Source organism: Lactuca serriola, chromosome 5 (genome assembly GCF_051521515.1).
Source record: "Lactuca serriola cultivar US96UC23 chromosome 5, Lser_US96UC23_V15, whole genome shotgun sequence".
Lineage (NCBI taxonomy): Eukaryota > Viridiplantae > Streptophyta > Magnoliopsida > Asterales > Asteraceae > Lactuca > Lactuca serriola.
This window is the reverse complement of record NC_136412.1, coordinates 54,827,006-54,846,804: the sequence shown is the minus strand read 5'-3', so window position 1 is coordinate 54,846,804 and position 19,799 is coordinate 54,827,006. Positions and strand designations below refer to the sequence as shown.

Below are 19,799 nucleotides of genomic sequence, written 5' to 3'. Positions count from 1 at the left end.
CCGGGTCTGAATCCATACAGAGGCTTTCCAAGCCATGCAAATGATCCAAACCATAGATCTACCCTTCCTAAGGCCATCCATCACGTAAAGTGGCAAACTTTACATGAATCCAAGGAGATCTAGGCACTTTGCACTCTAGGGCTAGGGTTTGGGACAAAATAGCTCCTTCAAACACTCATCAACAGGGACTTTATGACATATAGGACCGTCACAAGCTTACATCTGAAGTAGCATCCTCAGATCCAAGCTTCTATCGCAATTTAGATGCCATACCAACCACCACACATGAACCCATGAAGAAAATAGCTTAAGGAAATGGTTCCTTAGCCTTAGAATGAGCCCAACCAACTGTAGATTGCTGATTCCCCCAAGCTTCCTGATACAAGCCTCCAATCTTCAAGCTTAAAGCACCAAATATCCTTCTCCAAGCTCTAATTCACTCAACAATGGGGTTTTCTCACGAAATCAGGGCTTCTGGAACTCAAGGGGTGATAAGGAGGCTGGGGAGGAGACATAATGTTTTTTATATAGGGCTCAACCTCCGGATTTAGGGTTTTCTCCACTCAGCACCAACTCGCCGAGTCCACCCATGCTACTCACCGAGTTGGTCACTTAACACGCAACTAGAGTCGCGACCCTACTCGCCGAGTCCACTCGTGGACTCGCCGAGTCGCTCCTTCCCATTTTACTCTTTTAGCCCTTCAACTTTACTCTTGCTATTCCGGGATGTTACAATTCTCCCCCACTTACATTAGGGTTCGTCCTCGAAGCCTGCGGCAATTTAACTCCAGAACTACTCCCGTAATGCACCACCTGGCATTAACCAGGCCAGGCTCCTTAACGCTCAACCATCGAAACTAGAAACTCACTTTCTCCTTTCTTGTGGTGTCCTGACCACCGTCTCAAGCCGGCCACCGGCCTTGCCCTCTGATAACTCCACTTAACAACTGAGTACTACTCATGATGCAACACTGCTCCAAATCACAACCATCACTTGACCCATACGAGCTAGAAAATAACCATGCGCCACCGGATTCCTGATCCGAGTCCAACTCTAACCATTCTGCTGACAGAAAGAATCATTCTTCAGAGCAACTCTCATGAGTTCTCCTCTTGCAATCACATACACATGTTGAACTAGCTCTAGCACCCTCAGGTAAGGAAAACCCGATACACTGATGCCATCTCCAAACATCCCCCAGGATGAACCACTACTACATACGCACTTCCCTGATCAGAATCACACTGAGAGCCCGAGACTCCCTCCCTGCATCCCTTCCGAGCCTCTTGGCTCTACACCCGCGGAATTCCATCTGCGACCTCAGTAGACATCCCAAACCGGATGTGATTCCATTCCACTGCCGCAAACACGCTGCTCAATGACAATACTCGGATCACTCTAATCATAACTTTGCTCTGCCGCTTTCACTTCCGTGAACTTGCACTCCCTCTCCGAGTTACACTCCTCTCTCATTCCTTTACCAAGGAATCCACTTGGCCGCCTTGTCACTCCGACAAGTGCCATAGTGCTCGTCCAACGCTACACCACTCCTTCATAGCGTAACCGCTATCCATCCAACACACATGCTCTGACTCTGATCACAGGGACTCTCAAGCCCATGCACTATCTCAACTAATCAAGATCACTGCCCGGGGCCAGACCTTCTAATGCTGTCACACCGCAACATACACAATCCATATCCTCGAACCGATCCAACAATACCTGCAGAGTCTTCAACATGACTCGACCGCCTCAGCAGGCCTTCAGCCAATCTGGACCACTCTCAGAACCTTCAGCCAATCTGGACCGCTCTCAGTGCCTTCAGTCTGGCTGGACCGTCCTCCGAGCCTTCGGCCTGACTGGTACGCCTACCGGCCTTCAGTCTATCCGGACCGCTCAACTAGCATTCATCATTCCGAGCTATCTCTCCGGGAAATCCTCCCATGCATACTGTTCTAGCCCTCTAGGGGTCCCGAACTCTATCTCCATCACACATAATCGATCACGGCCTGATCCCAGGCCCTCCATAATCAAATGCCCTAGGTCTGTATCCCATCCCGCATGCCCGACGCTTGCTCCTACCAGCCTACACTCTGGGCTGACAGAACACTGCTGAATCCCAGACAGCTAAGCACCCTCATATGCTCATCGATCTTCTGGAGAATTTTCCAATTCTCCCCCACTTATAGCACTGACTATCAAACACCGGTCGCCATTACCAACTACCCAAAACAACCCTGCACAAAACCAACACTTACACGCGGACTGCTTCCCAAAAGCATAAACAACCTTAAAAAAAATCCCATATCAACACTGATTATCCCGCTCGAAAGAAACTCAATCTGCAGCTAACCAGTCCTCAGAAAGCAGATGCTACCCGGCCTTCAGACCAATGCCAGGTTTCCACTAACAACCCCATGAATGATAACCAACGAAATTCCCAACACTAACCCATAACCATACCATAACTCTCAAAAACAACAAATACCACACCAAAAAAAACCACGCAATGAGACTAGCAGACAAACGATACTCCACAATAACCATAAGATAAACAAGACATCAAGAAAGAAACATACCCGCAGCTGCATCCGGCACTGCTCTGACCTCCTCTGCTGTAAGCTGAAAAACACGACCCTGAGCCCTTGGGGGCTCCGCTCCACCCTGACCTCCACCTGTGATCCTCAAAGTGGTCGGTGCTGGAGCCTGCACCGGTCCTGCAGCGAGCTGTGGACAGTTGACCCTCAAATGTCCAACCTGGTGACAATGGTAACAAATCCTCAAATCCCGAACCGACGCTGACTGCCGACAATCCCTCGCATAGTGCCCTTCCTTTCCGCACTTGCGGCATGCACCATCGGACCTACAAACTCCGGTGTGACCCCTCCCACACTTCCCACAAGTGTGGCTGCTCAGATCTCCCACTCTAGCATCAACGGTCTTGGACCGTTTCGGCGCCGGCTGCGACTACACCGGAGCCTGCCTCAGCTCACGCAACTTCAACTCAATCTCTAACTCACGCCGCCTGGCGGCCTCCTGCAACTCCAACAAGGTCTCGCACCTCTGCGTAGACACAAACTGTCGGATGTCCCTGTTGAGCATGCTCAGATATCGAGACATCTAAGCCTGCTCCGAAGCGAACTCTGGGCAGAACATCGCCCTCTCAATGAACATCCTGGTGATCTCAGTCACCGACTCCGAATCCTGCTTCAGCTCAAGGAACTCCTGAGCCAATCTCTCCCTCTCAACTCGCGGAACATAACGAGTGCTGAACATCTCTCTGAACTGATCCCATGAAACCGCAGTCCTCTGCGCATCCGAATATGACCTCGTGGTCAATCTCCACCAATCCTTCGCCCCGAGCCTCAACAGGTTCAGAGCACACCTCACCCTCTGCTCAGCAGAGCATGAACACATGAAGAAACACCCCTCCACATCCGATAACCACCTCATAGCAACAATCGGGTCCTGAACTCCATCGAAGGTGGGAGGCTTTGTATTATCGAAGTCCCGATACTGAAAGCCCCGACCAGATCCTCCCCCTGCCACTGCTACAGCCGCTGTAGCCGCCGCGGCATCCGTCTCTGTGAGAGCTGCATAGCGCTCATCAAAATACTCAACCATGGCGGTCTTGATCGACCCAAACAGCTCCAGCAACTCAGCCCGGAACAACGCAGCAATCTCATCACGCAGGATCTCATGAATCCTCACATCCAACTCGCACGTGCTCATTTGACCAATAACCTCGGGCGGTACTGACCCGCCCCGAACTCCCTCTCCTGATCCCGATCCTGACCCGGATCCATTCCCAGTATGCCTCGGAATCTCCATACTAAAAAACACCACACAAAATCTCAGACACTTCCCACTATCCCGGGAACCAACTCTCTTAACCCAACCCTAGAGGTCATGGTTTCCCTGATACGCGTATGGGTCCTGTGCTTTCAGTAGTACGGGCCCATACTACCTTCCACACCTACCCATATTTGTATGAAGTACTACCACAACACCCTAGTGAAAACATGCATAACAACGCTGAACCCTCACAACTAGAGGAACACTGGAAATCTCTCACAAGGAAACCCTAGGCTACAGGCATCACAAATCAGGCAACATTATCATGAAATCCTGAAGATCCCTAGCCTAGCACTAGCATGTTGTTCTATCAAAGCTCAAAAACAAATATCATGTATGGTATTTTGGGGTTACTTACTGGCTCCAACTGATCGTACCTCCGCGTCCTCCTTTACTCATTTTGAAAACCATTTTAAATTCACTTTTGAAAACTCTCCTCGATTTGAGACTGGAGTCACACGAGTGTTCCTCCAATTCACTCAAACCAAGGCTCTGATACCAACTTGTAACGACCAGAAATTTCAACCAATTTAAAATTTTCGAAAACAACCCAATTCCATTAAAGTTATTACAAAAAGGTTTTCAATACAATTTATTTTAAGTATTCCCAGAATCTCATCACAATATAAACACGAGGAGCGGTATGATCACGCCTTCGCCTTGCCACGGTCTCCTAAAGAACCTGAAAAACATTAAACCACAAATGTAATCCCGAAAGCTTAGTGAGATATCCCCAAAATACCAACCACATATACCATACACGCATAACATGCCATAACATATCCGATCACAGAACAGCCATGCACTTCGGGTCTACTGTGTGACTGGTCCGCCGCACCGGCCAACAGTCCACCTGGTCCACCCTCCGAGTCTAGCCATATACCTCGAGTCTATAGTGTGATTGGTCCGCCCACACCGGGTCTTCAATCCACCTGGTCCACTCTCCGAATCTAACCACATACATCGAGTCTGCAGTGTGATTGGTCCGCCCGCACCGGGCCTTCAATCCACATGGTCCACTCTCTGAGTCTACAGTATGACTGGTCCGCCCGCACCGGGCCTTCAGTCGGCCTGGTCCACTCTCCGAGCCTAGGCACGTCTGGTCCGCCCTCTTGGGGCCTACAGCCTATCCGGACCGCTCGCTGGGCCTTCGGGACAACCGGTCCGCCTTGGGTATCTTGGCCTACAGCACAAAGCAGGACCCGCCTCAACCCAACTCCAATCCAAACAACCATGTGCATAAACATACAATCATATAACAATTCACAGTCAACAAACCGATCAAACAGATCACATAACATATCATCATCCTAACCCGGATACCGACCTAACCGGTCACTAGCATAGCATCACCCTACATCTCAGGATACCGATCTAAACCAGGTCTCTAACATATACCATCCTAGCTACCAGGATGCAAACATATCAAAGCAATAACATAACAACAAATACCCGGATCTCAATCCGATAAGGGTCGGCCTTGGTACCTTAGACCCCGTTGATATAGTGAGGATAACTCACCTCGAAACTGCCGACTGAACAGATAACCCAAGCTGCTCCGATCACTGATATGATCTCCACCACTGGACAACCACCTAGGCACTGAACTCAAAACAATATCCAACAATTACCAAAATGCCCCTAGAAACTACTGGTCAACCCTTGGTCAAAGTCAACCCCTGACTGACTCTACTCGCCGAGTCAACCCGATGACTCGCCGAGTCCCCATGCTTAGAAATTCCCCAAACCGCGACTCAACTCGCCGAGTCACCCCGAGACTCACCGAGTTCAACAACTATGAGTCCACTCACACATAGCTCACCGAGTCATCCCCTTGACTCACCGATTCACGGCTCAACCAGAAAAGATTGGGACTCTTCGACAAGACTCGCCAAGTCCAAGAACAGACTCGTCGAGTCTAAGTCTATCTTCAACCTACTCGCCGAATTGTTCTTCCAACTCGTCGAGTTCTAGGCCATCTTCATCCAACTCGCCGAGTACCACCGGGTCTGAATCCATACAGAGGCTTTCCAAGCCATGCAGATGATCCAAACCATAGATCTACCCTTCCTAAGGCCATCCATCACGTAAAGTGGCAAACTTTACGTGAATCCAAGGAGATCTAGGCACTTTGCACTCTAGGGCTAGGGTTTGGGACAAAATAGCTCCTTCAAACACTCATCAATAGGGACTTTATGTCATATAGGACCATCACAAGCTTACATCTGAAGTAGCATCCTCAGATCCAAGCTTCTATCTCAATTTAGATGCCATACCAACCACCACACATGAACCCATGAAGAAAATAGCTTAGGGAAATGGTTCCTTACCCTTAGAATGAGCCCAACCAACTGTAGATTGCTGATTCCCCCAAGCTTCCTGATACAAGCCTCCAATCTTCAAGCTTAAAGCACCAAATATCCTTCTCCAAGCTCTAATTCACTCAACAATGGGGTTTTCTCACAAAATCAGGGCTTCTGGAACTCAAGGAGTGATAAGGAGGCTGGGGAGGAGACATAATGTTCTTTATATAGGGCTCAACCTCCAGATTTAGGGTTTTCTCCGCTCAGCACCAACTCGCCGAGTCCACCCATGCTACTCGCCGAGTTGGTCATTTAACATGTGACTAGAGTCGCGACCCTACTCGCCAAGTCGCTCCTTCCCATTTTACTCTTTTAGCCCTTCAACTTTACTCTTGCTATTCCGGGATGTTACATATTGATCATTGGGTCATAAAGAGTTATGTGGTTAGACAACATTATTTAGTTATATTTTGAACCTCCACACACACACACACACACACACATATATATATATATATATATATATATATATATATATAGAGAGAGAGAGAGAGAGAGGAGAGAGAGAGAGAGAGAGCTAGGTTCAAATGTTTCAAGCAACTATTGTGTGCATGTATGCATCAATGAGAATTGAGGAAATAATAAATCATTTAAAGGTATTATAGTAATCTTTACATATTTAATTATGGTAGATAATTAATATGTTTATTATCCCTTTAAATATGAGATGTTAAAGTCAAAATCTGTAGAAAAAACCCTACAATTATTGTCTTCAATTGTCTTCCTCCATATCTCTATTGTTTCGTTGGTGTAATCGAACCATCAAAGTCGTTCCTCCACCTTCTTCTTCAACATCCCAACTCATCATCTTCCATAGCCCTACTACTTGTAGTAGCACACAATGTCATCTTCCTTCCTTCCCCTCCATTGCCGATACCCAAACCAAATCATCATCTCGCACAACCCTCTTGTCGGACCACCATCAGGTAACATCAACGTCCACAAAACTGATGCCAAGTTGCTCCTCACCGGCAACGTCGACAGTTTAGTTCCCGGCGACGATGACCACGATCAAGTAGCTACTTCTTTTCAGTTTTTCTTTTTCTTTCTCTTCCACCTGTGACATATTCATTATTCATGTCCAATTGTTTCAATCCCTTGCCAGAATTGCTGAAGATTTGGCGGAATTTGTGACATATATAATTATATGTTGTGTTTTCTGGAATATAAAATTATATATTCTTTGTTTGCTGAAACATGAAACTAGATGCAAAAATTAGTTTTTTTATATGATATTACTTTACTAAAATATGATATTAGATGAAGAAATCTGAACTTAGATGCTATTTGTTTGTTAAAATATGAAATTAGATGTATAAATCAAAATTTTAATTGTATTACTTTGCTGAAATTTGAAATTACATGATGAATTATGAATTCTTGAACATTCATTGCTGAAATCGGAACTTCATAGTTGTTTTGCTTACGAAAGTATAACAATTAGCCAAATAAAAATCATAGGTGAGGATAACTTATGGTTAAAATTTTGTAAGAATACATTAGGCTTGGTATGTACACTATATAGTGTATTTTGTGAGAATACATTACACTTTGTATATTATATTATGTTGGAATAAACTACATCTCAAAATTAAATATATTGTGTTTTTTTATTTTACTTCACTTTAAGCAAAAAAAAAAAAGACAATGCTCATGGTGAATGTATAGTTTGATTCTTTTACCATAAATTTTTGATTATGGGTGTATCTGACAACAATTCTGTCGGAATGGATGATCAAGTTCGAATTCTGTCATAATGGAATCTCGATTTTATGGCATGAAATCTCACATTACTCGTTAGTATTTGAAGGTATACACTCTTTTATTGAAAATTTAGTCACATTCATGTATTTATTAATTACATATGTTGTATGTTTCATCAAATGGAGTATAAAGATTTGAGCATTCGATTTTGCCCGCCAATTGTTTGCTAAAATGCTTGAATCAAATATTTCAGCCAATTTTTTTTTGTGATCTTTAAACTATCATATCTCTCTCATACTAGCTTGGAATGATTTGAAATTTTTTTCTGCATGTTCTCCTTTGTGTTAGCTACAAGTTAGGTTCTAAAGTCATTTGAATTGGATTAATATTGGCTGAGTTACAATCCTTTGAACATTGGATGTTACAACTATATTTTTAGCATTTTTACTTTGTTCAAAAAAAATTTGTGATCTTTGAACTGTCATATTTCCCACATTCTTGCTTGTAATAATATGACCTTTTTCCAACGTATTGTCCTTTATGTTAGCTACAATGTAGGCTCTAGAATAATTGTAAGTAGATTAAGTCGATTATTTGGATCAAGTGATTCAGGGAATACTTGATCAAGTGACTCGAGTATTACATTCTGTTAGAATAAATTAAAAGTCTTTAATGTCTAACACATTCTATTAGAATTTATAGCTTTATTCTTGTAGAATATACTAAAAGTTTTAATATTTTAAAGTTGATTATGTTTTCTTTGTGGATATAGATTTTGAAGAGTCTGCCATTGATGAGGGAAAAAAAGATGGAGAACGAGAGTATTCTAGCAGAATGTATTCTGCCAGAATGCATTAGCGTTTTTGTTAGATTATGATGTTTTTATTTTTATTTTTTTTAACCATTTTTAGATTTAATCTTTAAGAATAAATGTAATTCTTAAACCAATATTAATCATTTTTTTTCAGAATGCATGTAAAAAATGTTTAGTCTTATTCTTTACCAATTAATGTAATTAGTGATTCTTAAAAAATAAAATTTGTATTCTTTAGAAAATGTTATTCTTGATAATATGTTGTATAATTCATTAAGCATGTTAATTACAAAAAAATATATTGAATGAACCATATTTTGCAAGAATAAAATCGAAAATATATTTACTAGTTTATGTTTGACTCTCTGTCATTCTGACAAAATAAAATCGGTTAGTATTCTTATATACATATTAAAGGATGACCATCCTTAGGAATAGTAAACATTATGATTTTTTTGGCAAAATTGGTCCTTTACTTATGGGTGTGTGTTCTTTTCTGGCTTTGTTGCTGTCGATTTTTGTGTGGGGTATTTTTTTCCCATTTTTTTAATTGTTGCTGGACACGTGTTTTTTCTATCTATGCTTCACCGTTTTCTCAACCAATAATATTCCGCTTTCTGTAATTGTTCTTTATCCCCACCGCTTATCTCATCCAGTATATTCCTATTCCACTGTCTTCCTTTTATCTTTGGTGCTCCTCAAAAGAAAAGCTCTTTGTTTCTCCTTTTCCACCACCTCAGATGCTTCACTTTAACTCCAGCACTAGATGCCACCAGCTGCTATCGCCGAGATCGTCACACAACCTCTTCTTCTGAGAATTGTCCACTTCAACTTCTACGGTATGAGCAACCTCTTCGTTGGTTGCTCATTGGCTGAGATCTTTGTTTGGCTTCCCCATCTTTTGTTATCTATTCCAACTGCTACCCACCGTCTGTAAATCGATTTGAGCCTTCAATTTCACAACTTTCTTTTCGCTTTGATTTTAGGAATCTTTTCAGGATTTGGAAATCAACAGCGATGGTGGGTCGTTCATAGGCCATCGCCTCCCTTCTTCCAGTCGAATGTTGTTCTGCTGCTCGCTTCCTTTTCTTCTGCCTCTGGTGTTTTCATCTCGAATCAGGTAACTAATAATGTCTAATTCTTTCTGATTTTATTAAATTGTAGTTGCTCTGTTGATTTGAATTGAAAGTTAGGTCTTTGCACAAAGAAATTTTATCTTGAGGTGCAGTTTGAAAGTACTGAAATACATCAACTGGTGTCCTTAGGTTGAAGAACAGCCTTAGTGGCTTTTTGAATTCACAATTCCGATTCTTTTATACCAACATATTGGTAGGTGAACATGGAGACCTTCTTTAGCCCAATATATATATATATATATATATATAACAAGAAAGTAAGTGCCAGAGAATTTGTTAAGATTTTTCATGAATGAGATTTTATTGATTTATCCGATTATAAAAAAGGTCAACAAAAGGTGCTTGCAACCAAATCACCAAATTAGTTCTGAATTATCTACATAGCCTGTTTTCTGAATCCAAGGCGTTCATTTTAGTTACCAGTTCAATCAAGATTGATCACATGTAAAGATTCTTTTTGTTTTTGGTTTAGAAAATCAGGAGCTTTATCTACAGGTGCTATAAAACATTTGATATCACAAATATAGGAAAGAGATTTTGATATAGAATTTGCGCCCAAAATTTTGAATATCCAAAACAAATCGGATCCTACAATTGTTTCCATATATTTTATAAAGGATTGATCTAGCTGATGGAAGTCTTTGCTTCTATAATTGCACTTTTGTTTGAAAGTATTGGCTTCTATAATTGCAAGAAAATAATTTTTTTTTAGTTTTGTATTCTTTATAAATCTTGATGGATTATATTGTACTAACGAGTAGATGTATTTTTTTTTTGTTTTGACAGATACAAGCATTGTTCTCCATGGATTAAAACCATGGTATGCTGACATGAGTTCATATCAACTGCAAATAAGCCTCTCATAACTATACAAGGTAAGTTCATGTTTTGGTTTCTCAATTTGTGTTTACTGTTACAATCATCAACACCCCCTCCCTATACTGGTTGTTGGAGTGGTAGATTTAGTTCACAATATAGTTTGGGATACATTTATAACTTTCAAGTATACATCTTCTGAAACAATATATTGCTTCATTACTTTCGAAAGCAAAGGTTTCATACGAAGCCATTCCAGCCCGTGCCATCTTCTTCATCTGTCATTACTTCATATCACATATTCTTACCAGATGTTGTATTTTTACAAGCTCATAAGTCTGGTTTTACCACTTCATATGTTGTATTTTACAGGTTATCCAATACTTTCTGAAGTGGATACACGCTATTATATATACGAACTTTTGAAGGTAAAAATCCCAAGCGTTTTCTTCTTTTGTTAATGATTTGGTAAGTAGGATACACATGAACTCTCATTCTGTAACTCATGTTTTAGAAACATATTGTTTATAAAAAGCTTCACTAATAAAAATAGAAAACTATTTATGGATTATGAAGGTTCCGATTTATATAGTTGAGATAGCACTTCAAAACAACAACATGAGTTGGGCCTAGGCTCTGTGAATTAGGTAAGTCTATTCACGAATTCAGTATGTGAATTGAGTCAATCACTTCATATCTTTAATTGTTTTGTGTTTGTAGCCATGTGTAACAAGCCAATGATGGGAAAACATCAAGGAGGATTTTATTTTTATTCGGTTTTGCAGAAATGAATCTTAGAATCATGTTAACCTACTTCAATTTAATTTTTTTCAACAACTCATTACACATAAGAAAATATTTTGTACCATAGATGATTTTCTAAAACACCCTAGACTTTGCATGTCATTAATGTCCTTTACCTATGTAGTAATGATATCATATCACCAGACTTTATTTGGAAAATCTGAAGAAAAAAAAAGTTGATTTTTTCTTAAATAAAATACCATCTTTTTAAATCAAAAAATTGATTTTTTAAGAATATTTTCAAATCACAATAGTTTTCATCATAAAAAACAAAAAAAAGAAAAAAGAAAAAAGAAAACATAAACATAAAATAGTTTTTTAAGAATGATCCAAAAAAAGGATTTTTAAAAGGGTTATGTAAATACCAAAAAAACATTTAATATTCATGTCAACAAGATGGCTAATTAAGTATCTAAAATTTCATTTAATATTTGTGTCAATTTCTTAATATTTCACAATGTAATATCCCAGAATCTCAGGCTAAATTTTTCATTTTAAAAATAATATAACATCCATTTAGAAAAATGACATTTAAGGTTAAACCATTTGCTTTATGTTCGTCGATGTGTGAATTTTTTAGGTGATAAAATCTTTGTTTAATTGCTTTGAATTGTGATTTTGATACTTTATGTTCCGGATTTTAATGAATGGCCGTCATTTGAAATTTATTGGTTGATGTCATGATTGTTGCAGTTTGTTGGGAATGTCCAAGGATCCGTTCATAATGTTTTCACATATATAAATTTACCAGGTTAATAATTAACTGACATTGGTTTTTATATGTTTTATTCTTAGATATTACTTGCATTGATTTGGGACTAACACTGACTTGTGTATGCAGGTTACACTAATTGTGGGAAATATCCACCTACACAGTGACGTTAATCTTCATTTTTCAGACTTTTACCTGCTTTATGTTTTCACACTAATATCAACTATGTAACGTTCAAGCTTTCAACTATGTCCTACCGCTTTTAGTTGCAAATATACATATTGATGTAGACTAACAACATATCATAAACACTTAAACAGACTTGTTTGCATTCTACAGTTAACTAATATTTTTTATAAAATTCATAGCGAAGCCATTACGTTCCACAAACAAATTGTCCATAAATTACTTTATAATCATTCATATTCATAAGAACCACCAGATGCCAAAAATGATCATATCTGTTTAGTTCTATTCCTGCAATGCGGGACTCCTCATCTAGTTAGAGATTATAATAGAATTAAATTTGAAGTAATTTAAAAAATTCAGATTTAAAGAAAAGGAAATTAATTATCCCTTAAAATCTGGATTTTTTTTAATATAGGTTAATTGACCAAAACACCCTTCTGCTGAAATTTGTGTGATTATACGGTATATGTTACCCTATTGTAATATCGTAGACCCTCAGATCATGATCATTGATTTTATTCATCAATTGGTCCAAAATTAAGCTTACGGACACACAATAGATATAAGAAACAAAATAACCTAGCCCTATATATATATATATATATATATATATATATATATATATATAGGTTGAGGTTCAATAGAGAACCATAATTAACCAAGGAACCAATCTTTTTTTCAACTTTTAGAACTTATTTTTTATCAAAAAAAAACTAAAAATACAGAAATTCATAACTTTTTATCCTTTTTCCAATGATATAAAATTCGATTTTTTTTACGTCAAATTCACAATGCGAATCTTCGAAAATTCACAACGTGAATCCGGATTCACACGGTGAATCCGAAAAATATTTTTTACATTCACAATGTTAATATATGAATTTAGATATTTTTAAATTTTTTTAGATAAATAATAAGCTCTAGAAATAAAAAAAAAAAAAAAAAAAAAAAGATTTGGTTCCTTGAAGAACCCATAATTATGGTTCTCTATTGAACTTTTTCATATATATATATATATATATATATATATATATATATATATATATATATATATATATATATATAAAGGTGACAATGCATTCTAACAAATCATGAAAGGGCAAATAAGTCTTTTAGTTATTCTAATTGTATAACTATTTTAATCATATCCCTCTAATTATGGAAACGAAATTACTAATAAGATACTATTATCATTTCACATATATTTATGAAGTTTACGGTTTATTTAATCAACAATTTAGATTCAACATTTCAAATATAGATTAAAATTTTTGATTTTTCTTATAATTTATGCTTATGAACAGTACTCGAGCTGTGTATTCTTCATCGGCGCAGCTAATGGGCACCGGCTACGAATCTTCTTTTTATGGAGCTCTCTTTCCGATCCTTCTTTTATTTTTTATGGACAATCGTCTTCGTTTTTCTCTACGTCTTCCCCGTTCCCTTCTGCACCGTTGACCTACATGTACACCGGCGACTGCCCAGCGCCGCCATCTCCATTATTGTCTCGACTTCTGCCACCAACAGCAAAGGAAATCAAAGAACTCAAACGCTAGCCTTAGCTACTGCTTCCACCCCTTCAGCCCTGGTGTACCCATATACCGTCGCCGGTACCTTCACATTCCGGTGAAACCACCCTAGCCTAAAGTGATGTTCATACCACCGCCACCACAGTCAGCACCACCCTAAAAACCATAGATCATCGGCGTTCCGTCACCATTCTGTCCACCTTCGACCTATTTTTCTATCCATCTACTCTCTTTTATGTCTTCTTCTACCGAAAATCACCATCAAAGACCCACTCTTATCTTTGTAACCACCCACTAAAACCTCTAAGATGACATGTTTCAAGCGATCTGACGGTGCTTCTGACATCGGTGACGAACATCGAATTGAAAAACAAATTCTCTCACACCCGATCAACACTTCATCAATTTTGTATTTTTGATCCTCCTCTATTCAATTATGGCTTTATTGACTGTCATCCAGATATGTAACATTCCAATCCATCTGTTACTCTTCCTTCAAGTTGGCGACGCCGTTAATTGAAATCAGAATCGGTGTAATCTGAATCAGAAAGGGTTTTATGAGGTATGGCTTATATTTCGATGCTGCGTCTTCATTGTCCCAACTACACCCATCTCAAGTTTGTTGATGTTTAAGTTTGAAAAAGTTAATTGATTTTCTCAAGATTCTTGAATTTTTGTTTTATTCTTCCACATCAAATTTTGTTTCCTAGTAACCCCACTAAGTGAAATTAAGTTGATTTGAACTTTCTTTTCTCATATCTTGGGTTCTTAAGTTGTCGTTGGTGTTGGGGTAATCAACTTATGAAATCCATTTAACATTTGTTCATGGACTACAAACATACATGAAGGTAATCCATCAATTCTCATTAATAATCTTTGCTGCCTTTGAATATTGATTGTTGTTTTCCAAACTCTTTATTCATTGGAATTGTTTGTTAAAACATGACATTGTGTGTGTTCTAATCCATTAAAGAGAAATGTAGTTCACTCCATAGACAACTTTGTATAACATCTAAAGCACAAACCGTAAAAGAAACCAAAATGGTTGGTTGCATTTGTTTTCAATACTATCCATGCAAATAAAATGAAAATTAAAGATAGAAAAAAGAAAACATTGAGGAATCAAAACATAACTATATGTGACTCTATGGATGTTCAATTATGATTTATGATTAAAGGAATTTGCTAATCGATACAGTAATTCAAATTTACTGTTAATTGTATATATTTATTTGATTTTAAATTTGGTGAACATCAATTAAAGCTGTATAAATGTTTCGTTATTTTCATTACAGTTTGACTCCATGGATGTTCCTGAAAATGGTATTTAATTTTATATTGGACTAGATCTTCCTTTTTACAACTTGCAACAACCATCGACAATCGATATTAAATACGATTACATTGTTTTCTAGAATCTGAATATTTTTACCTTTTTTACAGGTTGCTAAATGAGTGGCTTGATTTTTTTATTTTTTATTTTTTTTACAAGTTTGTATAAGCCCTTTTTATTTAGTAACTAGGTGTGAGCCCCATGTATTACATGGGTGTATTCAAAACAATTAAATATGTATAAACATTTGAGAAATTTGAATTTATAAGAAAAATGACAAAATATTGAATTACTAAAATTAAAGTGTTTTTTTTCTCTTTTAAATTTAAACAAATCATTTAGATAAAATAATCAAAGCAAATTAATGAGATTTTATTATGAAAATTTGAAATTATAAGGAAAGTCCATTAATGAAATTGATATACATTTATTATTAAATTTAAATACCATATGAAATTTAATAAAATAGGAAAACCACAAAATTACATATGGAATAAAAATTAATTCAAAATAACCACAAAATGACATGTGGCAAAATGAATAAGAATATGACAAGTGGCAAAAAAAACCTTCATTTATTAGAGAAGACTTGTTTTCTAATATAATATTGAAATCTAATCATAACTTTTCTATCTCTAAACATATTCATTTTTTATTTAAAGATTAAATGATGAGGAGGAGTTACCGACAACAACAAATATACATCTCTAGCTCTTAGATTAATCAATTTTCTTCATGGAGACCATTTGAAGATGCAAAGAGACAAGTAAAAGTTTTGTTTTATTTGTTTAATATTTTTTTACTATTTTTAGAAATAGGTCATCTTAAAATTGGTTTTAGCGGAGCTCAAAATCAAAAAATCATTATCTATAATTCATGAATAATTATTTGATTTTTTTTTGTTTGTCGGCTAAGTCATATAAAAGTTTTCAAAGGAGAAAACCAAGAGGCAAATATTGTTGGTGTTGGGCCTTGGGATAGTTAATCCCAAAACTCTAAATGAGTGGCTCAAAAATGTGAGTGTGAGCAACTAAGATTGCAATTTTTTTTAGAGTCCAAATAAATATCATAATCTGTGTTTTACAATTTCATTCAACTCTTTTGATACCGTATTTTCAGATAGCTAGCTTGGATATGTTTCATTTGATGCTATGTAGTTGAAGGTAATAAGGAGATGCTTCAGCTCATGAATCGAGAGTATATCGATATAACTTGATTCGACTAATTTGCTCCTTAATTTCATATAATTCCCCTTGAAATTTGTAAATCTAGAAGAAGCCACCTCATTTGTTTTCATATTTTTACGGGGGGGTGCCAATTCAACCTCTTCACAAATAGTATATATCAAAGTTGGTTGGATATTTATATATTGTTATCATTTTTTATCTCATATTACCTTCTTAACAATTTAGTAGATAATAATGAAAATAAAAGGCAAAGTTTGTAGTAGCATTTTTTTAAAGCAAGTTATTTTGACTGATTTTTAAAGATGTCAATTCGGTCAAAGTAGCAATCCGTTTTCAAAAATTGTTTAAAGAAAACATCATGTTAATTATTTTCTCGGCTTTGACACTTTGTCAGAATAGCAACTTACTTTGAAAATATCAAAATCACATGTTTGTATATGTTGAACAAAAAAAGTTGACATTATAGCATCCTATTTTTGTCACTCACCAAACATCAACTAAAAAAATCTGACTTATACATTATCTGATCACTAGTTTTATATTAATCCTCTATCAATAATTTTATATTTTTGAATTTCTCATGTTTTTTACCATTATCAATCATATATGTTATAATAGTATTATGTATGTTGCAATCATACATGGGTTTTCAATAATACATCATAGCATCCTACTTTTTTCTGTTCAATATATATATATATATATATATATATATATATATATATATATATATATATATATATATAATGAACAGAGAAAAATAGGATGCTATAATGTATAATTAATGTTTAAGTTTGAAAAAGTTGATACTATTACATGCGTCAAAATTTAATTAAGGTGTTTTTTGGTTGAGTTGGTTTGCAGGCTATGAGGTGATTTTATTAGATGGAGCTTGTATATGAGCTTTGTTTCTTTCTTTCAAAATTTATTGAGCCTGCCACTTGGTTTCAAAAAAATAATCTTCTAATCAATATGTAGATAATATTAATATAAGTTTCTTTATTTAAGTTACACAAAGTTATTTTAAATAGTATCTAGTATCTACGTTTAACTTTCAACAAATACTTTTATATATATATATATATATATATATATATATATATATATAGAGAGAGGTCGGTTCACATATTCTAACTAATTATTGTGTGGATATAGGAATGATTGTGGGCCAATCTCAAAAACCTAAATAAGGGTAGTTTAGTCATTTTGTTTTTATAAACCAAAAATAAATTTCTAAAATTTTGGAAAATCCATATTTTCACGTCTCTGATTTCTATATCTTTTACACCTTTATCATCACTACAACAGATGATCAATTCGAGCCTCTCAAAAACCCTAGAATTGTCACACACACATCCGTATCCATCATCATCATCATAATCTCTCACTATTGCTGCTTCTTCCTCTTCCATCTCAACTGTCGGCTCCATAGATAGTGATTGTATCTATCTTACCCAATCAATAGTAACAGGTCGGCGCAGTAACCCTCCCTTCTGCCATCATCACCTTCATTTGGCCTGATCCAGGCGCAAAAGGAATTCAGAAAACCTTTGATTCCCCTGTCTCGCTCTACAAGTAATCATCTATCGCCGGCTGCACAACAACACCAAAGAATCCACCAAGATAACCTATGTTGACTTGCCTTCACCCTGCTCTAACACCTTTCCGATGACCTGCTACCCTCCGCCAACACTCCACCACCAACCGGTCACCGCCTCAAGCAGAGCTTTCACCTCCATCAACGCTGCCATTGTCGCCTTTCAATTCCATCAAGCACTGAAGTTTCTCTACTTTAATATTCTAACTAGGTATATATTTTTTTTTTTTTTGCAATTGTCTTGAATTCTTGATTTTGCGTTGCCTTTAACAAATACAATTTAAAGTTTCATCTTTTTTGAATTTCAATTGAATGTTTTGGGGAAAATATTTTTTAGGGAAAATATACATTCGATCAGAACGATGTTTAGAATGATGTTTTCATTCCAAATCGGAACCTTGAACTGGAACAATTGTGAGATTTGTCTAAGCATCTATGAATAAAAGTAGCTCTCAAGCTACATCTTGTGTATTGCAGATTTATCTATGAACATAATCTTAATAGGAAGAACTTTAGATGTTAATGAATAAAAAAATTGTACATTTCTTGTGATTACTGGATACTATGTTTATGAAAATTATTAAAACATTATACCAAGATTGATTTACATGTATATCACTATCCATACATACATCGTTTTCCCTACTTCCTCTGTTCAAATTGCAGAAAAAATGTGTGGCCTTTTGAATTCACAAATTGGAATATGATATATCTCCCGAGACTAATTCTAATAGATTCCATCAAAGCAATTTTACTGTTTATAACTGAAATATTGACAGTTACACAGAAGCATTTGATGCAATTTGTTTTTATTTTTGTATAGACATCACTGAAGCCAGGTTATAAATTCTTATGAAGCTATAGATTCTGAAAGAAATAACATCAAAGAAAAAGAAGTTTGGTGAAGAATGAAAACTTGGTTTGAAGCATGGTGAAGAATGGAAAGTAAGCCAACAATATTCGTTCATAATGGATTAACATTTTTTTCTGTCGAAATGATTAGCAACATATATTCTATCATAATGTATTAGTGTTTTACTTAGATTTCAATGTTTTCTTCTTAAAGAATAAATGTAATTGTTAACGATTATTACTTATATTCTTTCAGAATTAATATCATTTATGTCTGTTCATACTGGTATTTGTTAAGAACGAATGTAATTATTGATTTTAAGATATTAAAATTCTTTTCATATAAATTTTGTATTCATTAAAATTATTAATCTTGACAATATATGTTTATAGTATTTTGTCAAAATTTAATATTTTTTTCAAGATGATCATAAACACATTCTTTTAGAATGTCCGAATTAATATAATTATTATCTAAAAAATCAGATTTTTAAAGTTTAGATAATTAATTATCCATTAAAATTAGCAATTTTCATTTTTTTTTTAATTTATGTTAATTGACTAAAATACCATTAGAATGAATTTAGATGATATTTTTTTAATTATCTTTAATTTATAATATGTATTAATCACTTTCTTAAAATATGTAAAATGATTGACACACATTCATTCCTATATCCACACAATAATTAGTTAGAATACAATACCCTAAGTATATATATATATATATATATATATATATATATATATATATATATATATATATATATATATATATATATATATATATGGTAAAAGTGAATATACATTACAGCCCTACCTAAACTTAGGTACTAAACCTCATGAAAATACATCATTTTACATATAAAGATTGCGGTTAAGGGACTAACGATCAACACTTGAAGAT

The 19,799-nt window shown here is 36.1% G+C and overlaps 2 long non-coding RNA genes across 3 annotated transcripts; both read left to right on the top strand.

Moving 5' to 3' along the window:
- Nucleotides 1-9,478: 9,478 nt before the first annotated feature.
- On the top strand, nucleotides 9,479-12,527 carry LOC145049991 (uncharacterized). Of its 2 annotated transcripts, XR_013683356.1 has the most exons (6): nucleotides 9,479-9,857; nucleotides 10,003-10,066; nucleotides 10,660-10,748; nucleotides 11,062-11,117; nucleotides 12,187-12,244; nucleotides 12,335-12,527. It is a non-coding gene; the product is annotated as an uncharacterized LOC145049991 (long non-coding RNA). The 2 variants fall into 2 exon arrangements; XR_013683355.1 differs by lacking the exon at nucleotides 10,003-10,066.
- A 5,231-nt stretch (nucleotides 12,528-17,758) lies between these two features.
- On the top strand, nucleotides 17,759-19,173 carry LOC145052483 (uncharacterized). The gene is made up of 2 exons (XR_013684070.1): nucleotides 17,759-18,251; nucleotides 18,864-19,173. It is a non-coding gene; the product is annotated as an uncharacterized LOC145052483 (long non-coding RNA).
- Nucleotides 19,174-19,799: the final 626 nt, after the last annotated feature.